Source organism: Fukomys damarensis, unplaced genomic scaffold, assembly GCF_012274545.1.
Source record: "Fukomys damarensis isolate Sample0158 unplaced genomic scaffold, DMR_v1.0_HiC HiC_scaffold_15, whole genome shotgun sequence".
Classification (NCBI taxonomy): Eukaryota; Metazoa; Chordata; class Mammalia; order Rodentia; family Bathyergidae; genus Fukomys; species Fukomys damarensis.
The window spans coordinates 11,701,689-11,712,705 of record NW_022900927.1 but is presented as its reverse complement, the minus strand read 5'-3'; the positions used below and the strand labels follow the sequence as shown (position 1 = coordinate 11,712,705).

Below are 11,017 nucleotides of genomic sequence, written 5' to 3'. Positions count from 1 at the left end.
AAAAAAAAAAAAAAGAAAAAAAAAGAAAAACTACAAAATGATAGCAATTAGAACATATGTTTCTATACTAATTCTGGTTGTAAATGTTCTTCATTCTCTTAAAAAAACAGTGGCAGACTGGTTTGAAAAACAATACCCAACTGTTGCCTGCAAGAAACCTACCTCACTGGCAGAGATATACACAGACAAAGTGAAAGGATGGAAAATAATATTCTATGTAAATGGAAACTCAAATCAAGCAGGAAGTTATATCTGACAAAGCAGATTTCAAGACAAAATTAAAACATAAGGAAGACCATGATGTATTACTAAAGGCGGTTATCCAACAACAACAAAAACTAACAATTACAAATACACATTGAACACTGCTATGCCCAATTTCATAAGATAGTACTTAATAGAAGAGGGCATCTAAATCCTAATTCAATAATAGTGACTTTGAAGTTACTCTCACCAAGGTGCTGGGGATTTAGCTCAGTGGTTCTGCTGCCTGCCCAGCCTAGAAGTTACTTTCACCAAGAGATAGGTCATCCCTACCTCCCCAGTCAACAAAGAATTATCAGTTAAATAATATCACAAATCAAGTGGACTTAACAGACATGTACATAGAACATTCAACAGACTACATTGTTTAAGCAGCTCATGAAGTATCTTTGAGAATAGATTATATTTTAGGCCATATATTATATCTTAATATAAAAAAATTGAAAAAGATAAATTGAAATAATTTATTGTATCTTATCTGATCATAATGGAATGAAACGAGAAATCAACATCAAGAGAAACTATAAGAACTATAAAAACACATTGAGATTGAGTAATTCAGAATAAATGATTACTGGTCATTGAAGAAAAACTAAAAATTCCTAGAACCAAATGAAAATGAAACACTGTATACCAAAATGTCTGCAATATAGCAAAGGCAGTTCTAAGAGGGAATCCTACAGGTATGAGCGCCTATATAAAAAAAAAAAAATCATAAAATGATCAAAATGTTCTGTGTGTTTATATTACTTCCCTGAAGTGAATATAGACAAAAGCTAAGTGTGATGGTGCTTGCCAATAATCCCAACACTCTGTAAGGTTGTGGGAGGTGTAGCTGAAGTTCCTGTATAGCCAGGGCAACTTGGCAACTCTGTAAAACACTGTCTCAAGAAAAAAGAACATACAAAAAAAAAAAAAAAAAAAAAAAAAAAAAAAAAAAAAAAATGCCGAGAATGCAGCTCATACAAAGGCTCTGGATTGAATCCGTAGTATGCGGTGGTAGGGAGCAGAAACAAAATGTCATATATCTCAAATTGCATCGAATGATATACCTCAAAAACTTAGTAGAACCAAAACCAAATGTAAATGAATAAAATACCATAGCTGAAAATAATGACCTAGAGATAAAGAGAAAATATATAGAATCAATGACAAAGAGTTTGTTGTTTAAAAACATGAATAAGAGTGATAAATCCTGGCCGGAGATTTAACTCAGTGGTTCTGCTGCCTGCCTCCCAAGTGCAAGGTTCCAAGTTCAATCCCCAAAAGCGGGGAAAAAAAAAAGTTGTTCAGCCACTAAACAAAAGAGCAATAAAGCTCATATCTATGTAACTAGAGATGAAAAACAGGATCACTGAAATGGGTTTGGTGGTGCATGACTGTAATCCCAGTACTTGGGAGGCTGAGGCAGGAGGATTGCTGTTGAGTTCGAGGCCAGCCTGGACTACATCAGTAGACCCTGTATCAACCAAAAGAGGATGTGAGGGCCCTCTGGCTGCAACATCTGTTACAAACCTACAGCCAACATTATTGTGAATGGGGCAAAATTAAAAGTACTTTGTCTAAAATTAAGAACAAAACAAGGATGTCAAAGCTCACTACTACTCAGTGTAATACTTGAAATATTAGCAAGATCATTTAGGGAAAAGAAACAAATGAAAGGAATACAAACAGGGAAGTATTCAAATTACCCTTATTTGTAGTTAATCTGATCTTGTACTTAGAAATTTAAACCCTACTGAAAGAAGTTTGATAAATTCAGCTTAGCAATAGGACACAAAACCAACACTACCTTTTCTATATGCCAATAACGAACTAGCTGAGAAAGAAAGCAGGAAAAGAGTTCTACTAAAAAAAAATTTTTTTTTTGGTACTGGGGATCGAACTCCGGTCCTTGCGCTTATGAAGCAGGCAGCAGAACCACTGAGCTAAATACCCAGCCCTCTACTCAAAATATTAAAAAAAAAACAAAAAAAAAAAAAAAAAAAAACAAAAAAACAAAAAACCTACCCAAAAATCCAAGTGATTAACCTAACCAAGGAGGTGAAAAACTACAATGAAAATTAAAAACACCAAAGAAACTGAAGATATCAGAAGATGGAAAGAACTCCCATATTCATGGATTGGCTGAATTAATATAATTAAAATGTCCATTTTGCCAAAAGTAATCCACACATTCAATGCAATTGCCATCAAAATTTCAATGACTTTCTTCACCAAAGGAGGAAAAATAAGTCCTGAAATTCATGTGGAAGCACAAAGAACCAGAACAGCCAAAGTAATCCTAAACAAAAACAGCAAAGCTAGAGGCACCACAATTCATTTCAAATCATACCACAAAGCCATAGCAACAAAAACAGCATGATATTGGCACAAAAATAGACATACAGGGCCAAGGATTTAGCTCAGTGGTTCTGCTGCCTGCCTTGCAAGTGTAAGCTACCAGGTTCTCTCCCCGGTAGCAAAAACAAAACAAACAAAACAAAAAACCAACAACAAAAAAAGAACAACATACAAACCAGTGCAGCAGGCACAAAGAAACAAATGCAATTTACAACCATCTGATTCTGGACTAAGAAGCTAAAAACACACTGCAGAAAAGATAAACTCTTTAACAAATAATGCTGGGAAAACTGGTTATCCTATGTAGGTGAGCTAAACTAGGACCCTGAATCTAAATCCTTCAAAAAGTTAATTGAAAGTGAATCCAAGACTATGTAAAGACCAGAAACATTGAAACTGCTATTAGAAACACTTGAGGCCATAGGCTCAGGCAGACTTCCCTCACAGCATACCAGTAGCACAGCCAGTCCCAGAAAGTATCCACCAGTGGGACTACATGAAATGCAGAAAGTTTCTGCACAGGAAGGGAAACAAGCAACAGAATCAAGTGGTAAAACTTATCTGCTAGCTAGTCTTCCAAAAGAGGATGAGTATCTGGAACAGTAGTGTGACCCTTTTAGTGCTTTCCATGATACAAACAGTCCTCTGTGGTAGATGTGCCATAGGTTCAGCATGACTGATCTAGAATATATAAAGAACTAAAAAACACTGAGAAACAAAAAAAAAAAAAAAAGTATCCTAGTCAATAAGTGGGTTAGGGAATTGAGTAGAGACTTCTCAAAAGAAGTACAAATGGCTAATAGGTCTATGAAAAAGCATTGAACATCTTTAGCCATTAGGAAAACACAAATCAAAAGTATACTGAAATTCCATCTTATCCCAGTCAGAATGGCTATCAATAAGATTACCAAAAATAAATGTTGATGAGTGAGAGATGGTAGTGGAGGTAAAAGGAATGTGTTTACACTGCTCATGGGAATGTAAATTAATACCACCACCACGGAAGTTCCTCAAAAAGCTAAACGAAGGACTGCTGTGTGATGACCTATACCATTCCTTTTTACATACCCAGAGCAAAACAGTTAGCACAGGTGGGTAAACCTGCATAGCCATGTTTCTTGTGTACAGTTCACAACAGTCAGAATTAAAAACAGCCTAGGAGTCCATCAACAGATGAATGGGTGGAAATGGAGACCATTATGTTATGATGCCATTTTTTTTTTCTTTCTTGGTACCAGGTATGGAACTCAGGACCTTGTGCTCGCAAGGCAGGTAGTAGAACCACTGAGCTAAATCCCTGGCCTGAGATCATCATGTTAAGTGAAATATGCTATATTCATAAAGAGAAGTGTCATGTTTTCCCCCATATGTAGAATCTAAAAAAGATGACATATAAATAAACTATTAATAGATAAGAGGAAGAAATAAGGGGGGAGTTTACTATCAAAATACATGTAGGTATGAAAACATCACATTGATAATCAATATAAAATAGGCACCAAGAAGAAACAATTTTTTTTTTTTTTTTTTTGGTCAGGAATTGAACTCGGGGACCTGTGCTTGCCAGGCAGAACATTTATCAAAAAGAAAAAAAGTATGCTGACTATGGTGGCATACACTTGTACTCCCAGGTACTCCAGAGGCACAGCAAGAGGAATGTGAGTGCAAGGCCAGCCCAGGCTACATAGTGAGGCTTGGTTCTGCCACCTGCCTTGCAAGCACAACGCCTGAGTTCAATCCCTGGTACCAAAGATAGATAGATAGATAGATAGATAGAAATAAAATGTGTATAGAAAAATAGATAGAAAGAAATAAAATGTGTATTAAACCAAAACTACACATCAAGGGAATCTGTGAAATTCAACAATTTATTGAGCAATTATAGATACCAGAAAGAGAAAGGATCAGGTTTTGGAGTGGATTTCTGAAACTACCACAGCAAGGCTAGGTATCACTTGGGAAAATGTCTGTTATACCTACAATGAAGAATATTTTTCTAATGAAGATGTGAAGAGGAAAATATAAGTTGCTCAACTCCATACTGGCTCACAGACAAGGAGGTGGGAACGCATCCCATAAAACCATTAACTTTCTATGTAAACAGGTGTGGGGGCCCTGGTAGTCTGCTCTGATGGGACTGAAGCCAAAGTTTAAAATAATTTGGAACACGTTAGTTTGGCCTGAGGAGGCTGGCTTATTAGCCTACCTCTTCCTCCTTTATCTTTGGTCCTTGTGCTTAAATTTAGGACATCTGAGGATTTTTCCTTGATAGAGAGCATCTGTTTATACAATGGGATTAAGAGGAAAGAAGAAGTCAAGCACTAGATGGAGTGTGAAATTTAGACTGGTTGTCTTGCTATAGTATTAAGTGACCATACACAGTAAAATGTTCAGCTCACTTGGAAAAGAAGTATCAAGAGAGCTGCTTCAACTTCTTGACAGTGTTTATGAAAGTTAAGGTCTAGATCATCCTGCTGCAGCCATCTGGGGCTGTAACAATTGGCATGTGGCATCATGCCTGGCCTTTGTTTCTTTTTCTTTCTTGCTTTTTTTCTATGTATCTGGGATTGAGGTCTCAGGTCCTTGCGCTTGTGAGGCCGGCGGCTGGCGGTGGCACCACTGAGCTAAATCCTGGCCCTCTTTCTTGCTTTTGTGAGATAGGGGCTCATGATGTAGTCCAGGCTGGCCTTGATTGTCGGTCAGTCTTCCTTTCAGCCACCAGAGTGCCACCAGGCCCATGTGGTTTCCTTTCTTGATCTTTCATTATTTTCTCTTCACACAGAGCTGTGCACACGTGATTTCCTGTTCCTGAATATTCCTCCCATTCTTTTTGCCTGTGTAATTCTTACTTAGCCTTTAGGCTTCAACGCAATGGTTATGGACCTAAATAAAACTTTTTGAATTCTCCAGATCAGGTCCTCCCTATTTATAGGTCCTTTAATTTTATCCCATTCTTTTCAGTTATGTATTTGTATGGGGATTCTGATATTTTAGCACAGAGGAGGAAAATACCCAGATAGGTAAATGGAACACTGAAGGCAGTAGACTTGTAATAAGACTGTTAACATCTAGACTCCATCACATAACCAGCAATGACCTGAAGCTGACTGTGTGCTGGTTTCATTGTGTGTAAGATTGATAATAATAATCCATACCTTAAAGGGCATGTGAAAATGAAGTGAGATCATGTATGTGTGATATGAGAACAATGACTAGCACATGTAAAGGTATATGCTTATTTATGTGTTCTATCATCAGCATTACTATCGTTGTGATTGAAGATGATTATTCAAAATTTCACCCAGAAGCATTATATGACTTCTAATAGAAAGTATGTTCAAAGTAAGTGTTCACACACTTTAACTGTTCAATATCTACTTATGGAAGGTAAGAAGAAAAGTAAGTAGGGCTCTAATTCTTGGGATTCAGATAGGATTTTACATATATGACAATGTATTTTAGTTCAAGATTTTACATATATGACAATGTATTTTAGTTCAAGACAGGAATGATTGTATTTTGCTTTCATTCTTTTGCCCATGATATAGTTAATTGATTGATTTAAAATAGGCAAATAAACAAGAGCCTCAAATTATTTTTATCCTTTCTCAATGCTCAGCTTTAACTGCTAATATCCATTACCACTTTTGTGTGTTTCTCTTCTTCCCAATGATATCTAAGCTTTCTACGAAAGTAGAGAATGGTTTAAAAGCACCTTACAAGACATAGGCATTCTTTCTATAGTCTTTATTTGCTAAGCTGATAATATATTTTAAAATTAAGTTTATTGGTACATTTAAAGACCAAACTATTTGCTTCATGAAGTGTTTACACTTTATATTAGCACAATTAGCTTTCTTTTTTACTAATACGGTACAAAATTATGAAGATTTGTAAAACAAATGATAAAGTAATAGCAAAAAACTTTTAAATACGTGTATCTCTATAGTACAGTACATGGAAAGCCATAATATCAAGTTAAAAAAAGAAAATTGCATGTAGAATCTTAAAATAGTCTATACAGAAAGAAGTAGTAGGTTAAAATTTGAACTATAGTATGATTCTTTTATCATATCAAGTATCTTGTAATATGAATACTTATTCACAGGTTTGCCATATTTGGATAATATCTGAAACAAAAGACAACAGAATAAATTTATAATTTGAAATAAAAATCATTTTCAGGTTGCATACACAGAACAAATTCTTGACTATGGTTTATGAAAAATTCTGATCTTCAGTATATAAGAAATGTTGAAGAAAAATTTCTAGATATTGTAACATTCTTGTTTTAACTTTTAAAATTAAGTTTAATGTACATTAAATTTAGGTATACATTGTGATCACATTCAGTATTGGGAATTTGTACCTGTATATATCTTGGTTCTTATTTTTTCCCCGTTTCCCCCTCCCTTTTAACTCCACCCCTCCCTATTTACATAAGCTTTGTTTCTGTTTTTGCCTTCTGTTTTCATTTTTTTCTTCCCCACCTTTTCAGTCCTCCCTTAGTTCCCCTTCCCCATTGTACATTTTCTTCCTATTTTACAATATCTATTGTACATATTGGTCATCATTTACACTTTGTTTCTCACATCAGAGAAACTACTAGGTATTTACACGTGTCCTATGTACTTCATTTTAGAGTATGGTCTGGAGGTACACCCATTTAGCTATAAATGTCTCATTTGTCTTTTTTGTTTTTTGTTTTTTGGTATGGGGATCATACTCAAGGACCTTGAGCTTGTGAAGCAGGAAGCAGTACTGCTGAGCTAAATCCCTGGTCCTTGTCTGTCTTTCTTTATGGTTGAAACACATCTTCTTCATTCAATCACCAATTGATGGGCATTTGGACTGTTTCCAAAATTTAGCTATTAGAAATTATGCTGCTATAAATTGTGCTGCTTACTGTTACAAGAGTTGCATGTATCTTTGTCAGGTCCTAAAACACACTCACCCTGTGGTACACAACAGGCAGATACACTGGATAGCTCTGTGTTCCTGTGTTAGGTCCATGGCAACTATCAGCTCAACCACAGATTCTCTGTGCTTAAATATCAATTTTATGGAGTATGACTTCTTATCTGCACCCACAGATTAAGCAGTGGCTGTTAAAGAAGATAGACTTTATTTTTTAATTTAATTTAATTAATTTATTTTTTTGAGACAGGGTCTCACTATGTAGTCAAGACTGATCTGGAACTCACTATGTAGCCCAAGGTGGTGTTGAACTCACAGCGATCCTCCTGCCTCAGTCTACCTAGTGCTGGGATTACAGGCATGCACCACCATGCCTGGCTAAGATAGTCTTGAGACTGCTTATAAAACAAGTTTCCAGAATGAAAAAATCTATTTTCACAGTTTCCATTTTCTGTCCACCATTAATATGTTGGTGATACTTTATAGTTGGCCCTCTCTTCCCTTCTTTCCCCAAGCAACCCCATTTTTACAGTGTCAGGCAGTACCTAGATAACCATAGTTATTATGTTTATTATATTTCTTAGAAGTCTTTGAGTTTATTTACAGTATTATAGTATTTATAATATAGAAGTCCTTTAGAGTATTTTTAGAATGTTAAGATATGCAACCAGTAACAATAAAATGTTGTGTTCTATGATTAGTTGTATAGAGGCGCACCACTGGACTGCAGTATTGGCAACACTGTGTTATGAGAGCCTGTGAGCTTTCTACACAATGCTTTCCCGCATCTTCTCATTTCACTCAGTGAAAGCCTGTGTCTGTACCACATCTGTACATTCACTAGTTAGGCACCCATGGAGTGGGCTTACTTTTCCTTAACCACCAAACACTTTAGTATCCTTAGTATCTAACATATATGTTGACATTTTCCTATCTTACATTCTTTCTCTTGCCATACTGTATCATAGACTTTTTTTTGTTTGTTTTTTGTTTCGTATTGGGGATCAAACTCAGGACTTTGTGCTTGTGAGGCAGGCGTGTATCATAGATTTTTGACTTTTTGTTCTCTGATGTGTCTCCAGTACATTCTTTATTTTGGTTTGTTCTTTGAAATTCAAGCTGTCCTAATTAATCAAGTTCTGTGTATCACATATACAACATCTCTCTGGTTCATATCTACCCTAAAAAGCAAAATAATAAGGCACAGTTGAAGAAAGGATTCAGATCCTTCCTCCAAGTTCCTCTCACCTACCCACTTGCAAGACAGGTCTCTTAGGAAAATTTTGTTCTCTGGAACGTAAAGAGGTGAAAGAGTATTTTGGAAGGGATTTTTTCACACCTCAATCACCCTTTCATCAACTCAAACAAAATGTATCAAACTGTTAGGCTTCTGCCATGTATATAAAGTAAAAGATACTTGCAGACTCTGAGGATTAGTTAGGAAAAGGAATCTGTTTGAAAACTTTATCCTATTACCAATTTCAAAAGCCAAGCAAGTCAAGCTATTGTCCTGCTGCATGTCAGTAATCCCAGAGGAGGCTGAGGGAGAAGAATCACAAACTTGAGGCCAGCTTGGACAATTCAGCCATTTGACAACACCCTGTTTCCAAAAATATAACTAAGTAAACAAAATGGCTGAAGCCAGGCCTGGTGGCACAAGCCTATAATCCCATCGCTGAGGAGCCTGAGGCAGGAGGAATGCCTGGAGTTTGAGGCCAGGCTGGGCTACATTATGTGTTCTAGGCCTTCCTGAACTATACAATGAACGAATTCAATGAATGAATGAATGAATGAGTGAACAAAAGAATAGACAGGCTGGAGATGCAGCTCAGTGTGTCATATTTGCAAAAGATATATTGCTGTTCCTGGTTAAAGTGCGCCATAACATATTTATTCAGATATTTCCTAGGGAGAACTAGTGGGGTAAATAATGTATCTCATAGAGAGGGTTCCATACATAAATGTGTTAACAACCAAACTTACCCAGAAAAGAAATCGTTTGTCAGGAAGGGCAAGTTGGACATGTATATTGTGCTCTTACTTGGAGCCAACACACAAGCAATGTAAGGCAGGTATTTCTCATTCCAACTCAGACCAATATACAGTCAATCACGGATTTAATCTTGGTGGTTCACACACCTTCCTTACAGTTTAAGCAGCTAGAATCATTCCATCTGGCTTCTCCTTTTCGAAGCACTACTTAAGAATTTTTACGGAACTTCTTTAATCCTGTCAATGTTGACGTGTGTGTGTGTGTGTGTGTGTGTGTGTGTGTGTGTGTGTGTCAGGAGAGGAGAGTGTTAAAAAAGGTTGAGAAACTCTGAAGCTTCTGTGAACTTCGAGGTTAAAAGCCAGAAAGTGCTTTCACACCGGTACAATACCTTGACCTTGCCAGCCCACTTCAGAAGGAGCCTGTTGGCTCAGAAAGAAATTTAGCCACTAATTTCTGCTAACACTTACGTTGGGTACATTGTGTGATTGCCAGAAATGTGAGACTAGAATTTCTTGTTAATATCACTCCAGAGAAAAATATTAAGAGAATGTAAAGAACTTTTGAATCCTTTTAATTATTGCCTAAATTGTAAAAGGATATATTTGATTTTATGAATAATTTGGGCGCAGTGCTGAAATCCTAGAATTAAAAAATGTATTTATATATATCCTGTAATTTATCTTTACACCTTATATCACAACGTAAGCAAATCAGCCATAAAAATTATTATAAACTTTCAGTACCGGGAATAGAACCCAGGAATGCTCTCCCAATGAGCTATAATCCAGCCTCTTTTTTTTTTTTTTTTTTTAATTTGGTACCGGCGATCGAACTCGGGTCCTTGTGCTTGCAAGGCAGACGCTGTAACCACTGAGCTAAATCCCCGGCCCTCCAGCCTCTTTTTAAGAAAATTGAGACCGTTTAGCCAAGTTCATGGCCTGGCCTCGAACTCTAGATCCTTGCGTCTCAGCTTCCACGGTTCTGATTAATTCAAGTTTAGATTTTCGAGGTAAATCGCATCTGGGTGGGGAGGAGACGATCACAAACAGCAAAATACAGTGCTAAGTCCCGCCGATTTGCGAAGGAAAGGAACAATTGTTTGGGGTTTGGTGACACGGTTGTTTAGAAAACAGCAAGAACGCCATTCACTGGTCGCTGTAATAAGTTTCCAGTTAGAGACCACAGCATTTAGACCTTGTGCAGAGAAGTACGCGGCAGGCGAAGGCTGACGTCCTAGAATCAAAGGGTCGACGGGAGGGAGGAAAGGGGCGAAGGGGCTGGGCTGCAGGGTCGGGGAAGGGCCTCAGGTAAGGAGGCGGTTACCTTCAGGGAAGGTGGCCCCGGCGCCTTCAACCCCGACTTTTCCTCGCCCCCGGCAGCGGCCTGGGCATCCCGCGCGCGGGGTGCGTGGACTTTTTATAGAAGACCCAGAAAATTCCACCAAAAAACTTCTAGGCTTGATTGACAGAGTCAGTACAATATCTGGAAACAAAGTAACTA

At 37.2% G+C, this 11,017-nt stretch overlaps 2 protein-coding genes across 9 annotated transcripts in view; one reads left to right on the top strand and one right to left on the bottom strand.

The window, feature by feature from the left end:
* Positions 1 to 10,920, bottom strand: part of LOC104873985 (zinc finger CCHC-type and RNA-binding motif-containing protein 1) — a 179,219-nt gene extending 168,299 nt beyond the window's left edge. Inside the window, exon 1 of one of the 2 annotated variants that reach the window (XM_010640924.3) lies at positions 10,841 to 10,920. The gene's annotated coding sequence lies outside the window, so the exon portion shown is untranslated. The remainder of the gene's footprint in view (positions 1 to 10,840) is intronic. The other variant, XM_019210114.2, reaches the window with a different exon arrangement.
* LOC104873989 (periphilin-1) overlaps positions 1 to 11,017 on the top strand; it is a 282,429-nt gene that overhangs the window by 153,809 nt on the left and 117,603 nt on the right. The window contains exon 1 of one of the 7 annotated variants that reach the window (XM_010640943.2): positions 10,790 to 10,824. The exons of the other annotated variants lie outside the window; for them this stretch is intronic. The gene's annotated coding sequence lies outside the window, so the exon portion shown is untranslated. Of the gene's footprint in view, positions 1 to 10,789; positions 10,825 to 11,017 lie in introns of those variants that run through there. 7 annotated transcript variants of the gene reach the window in all.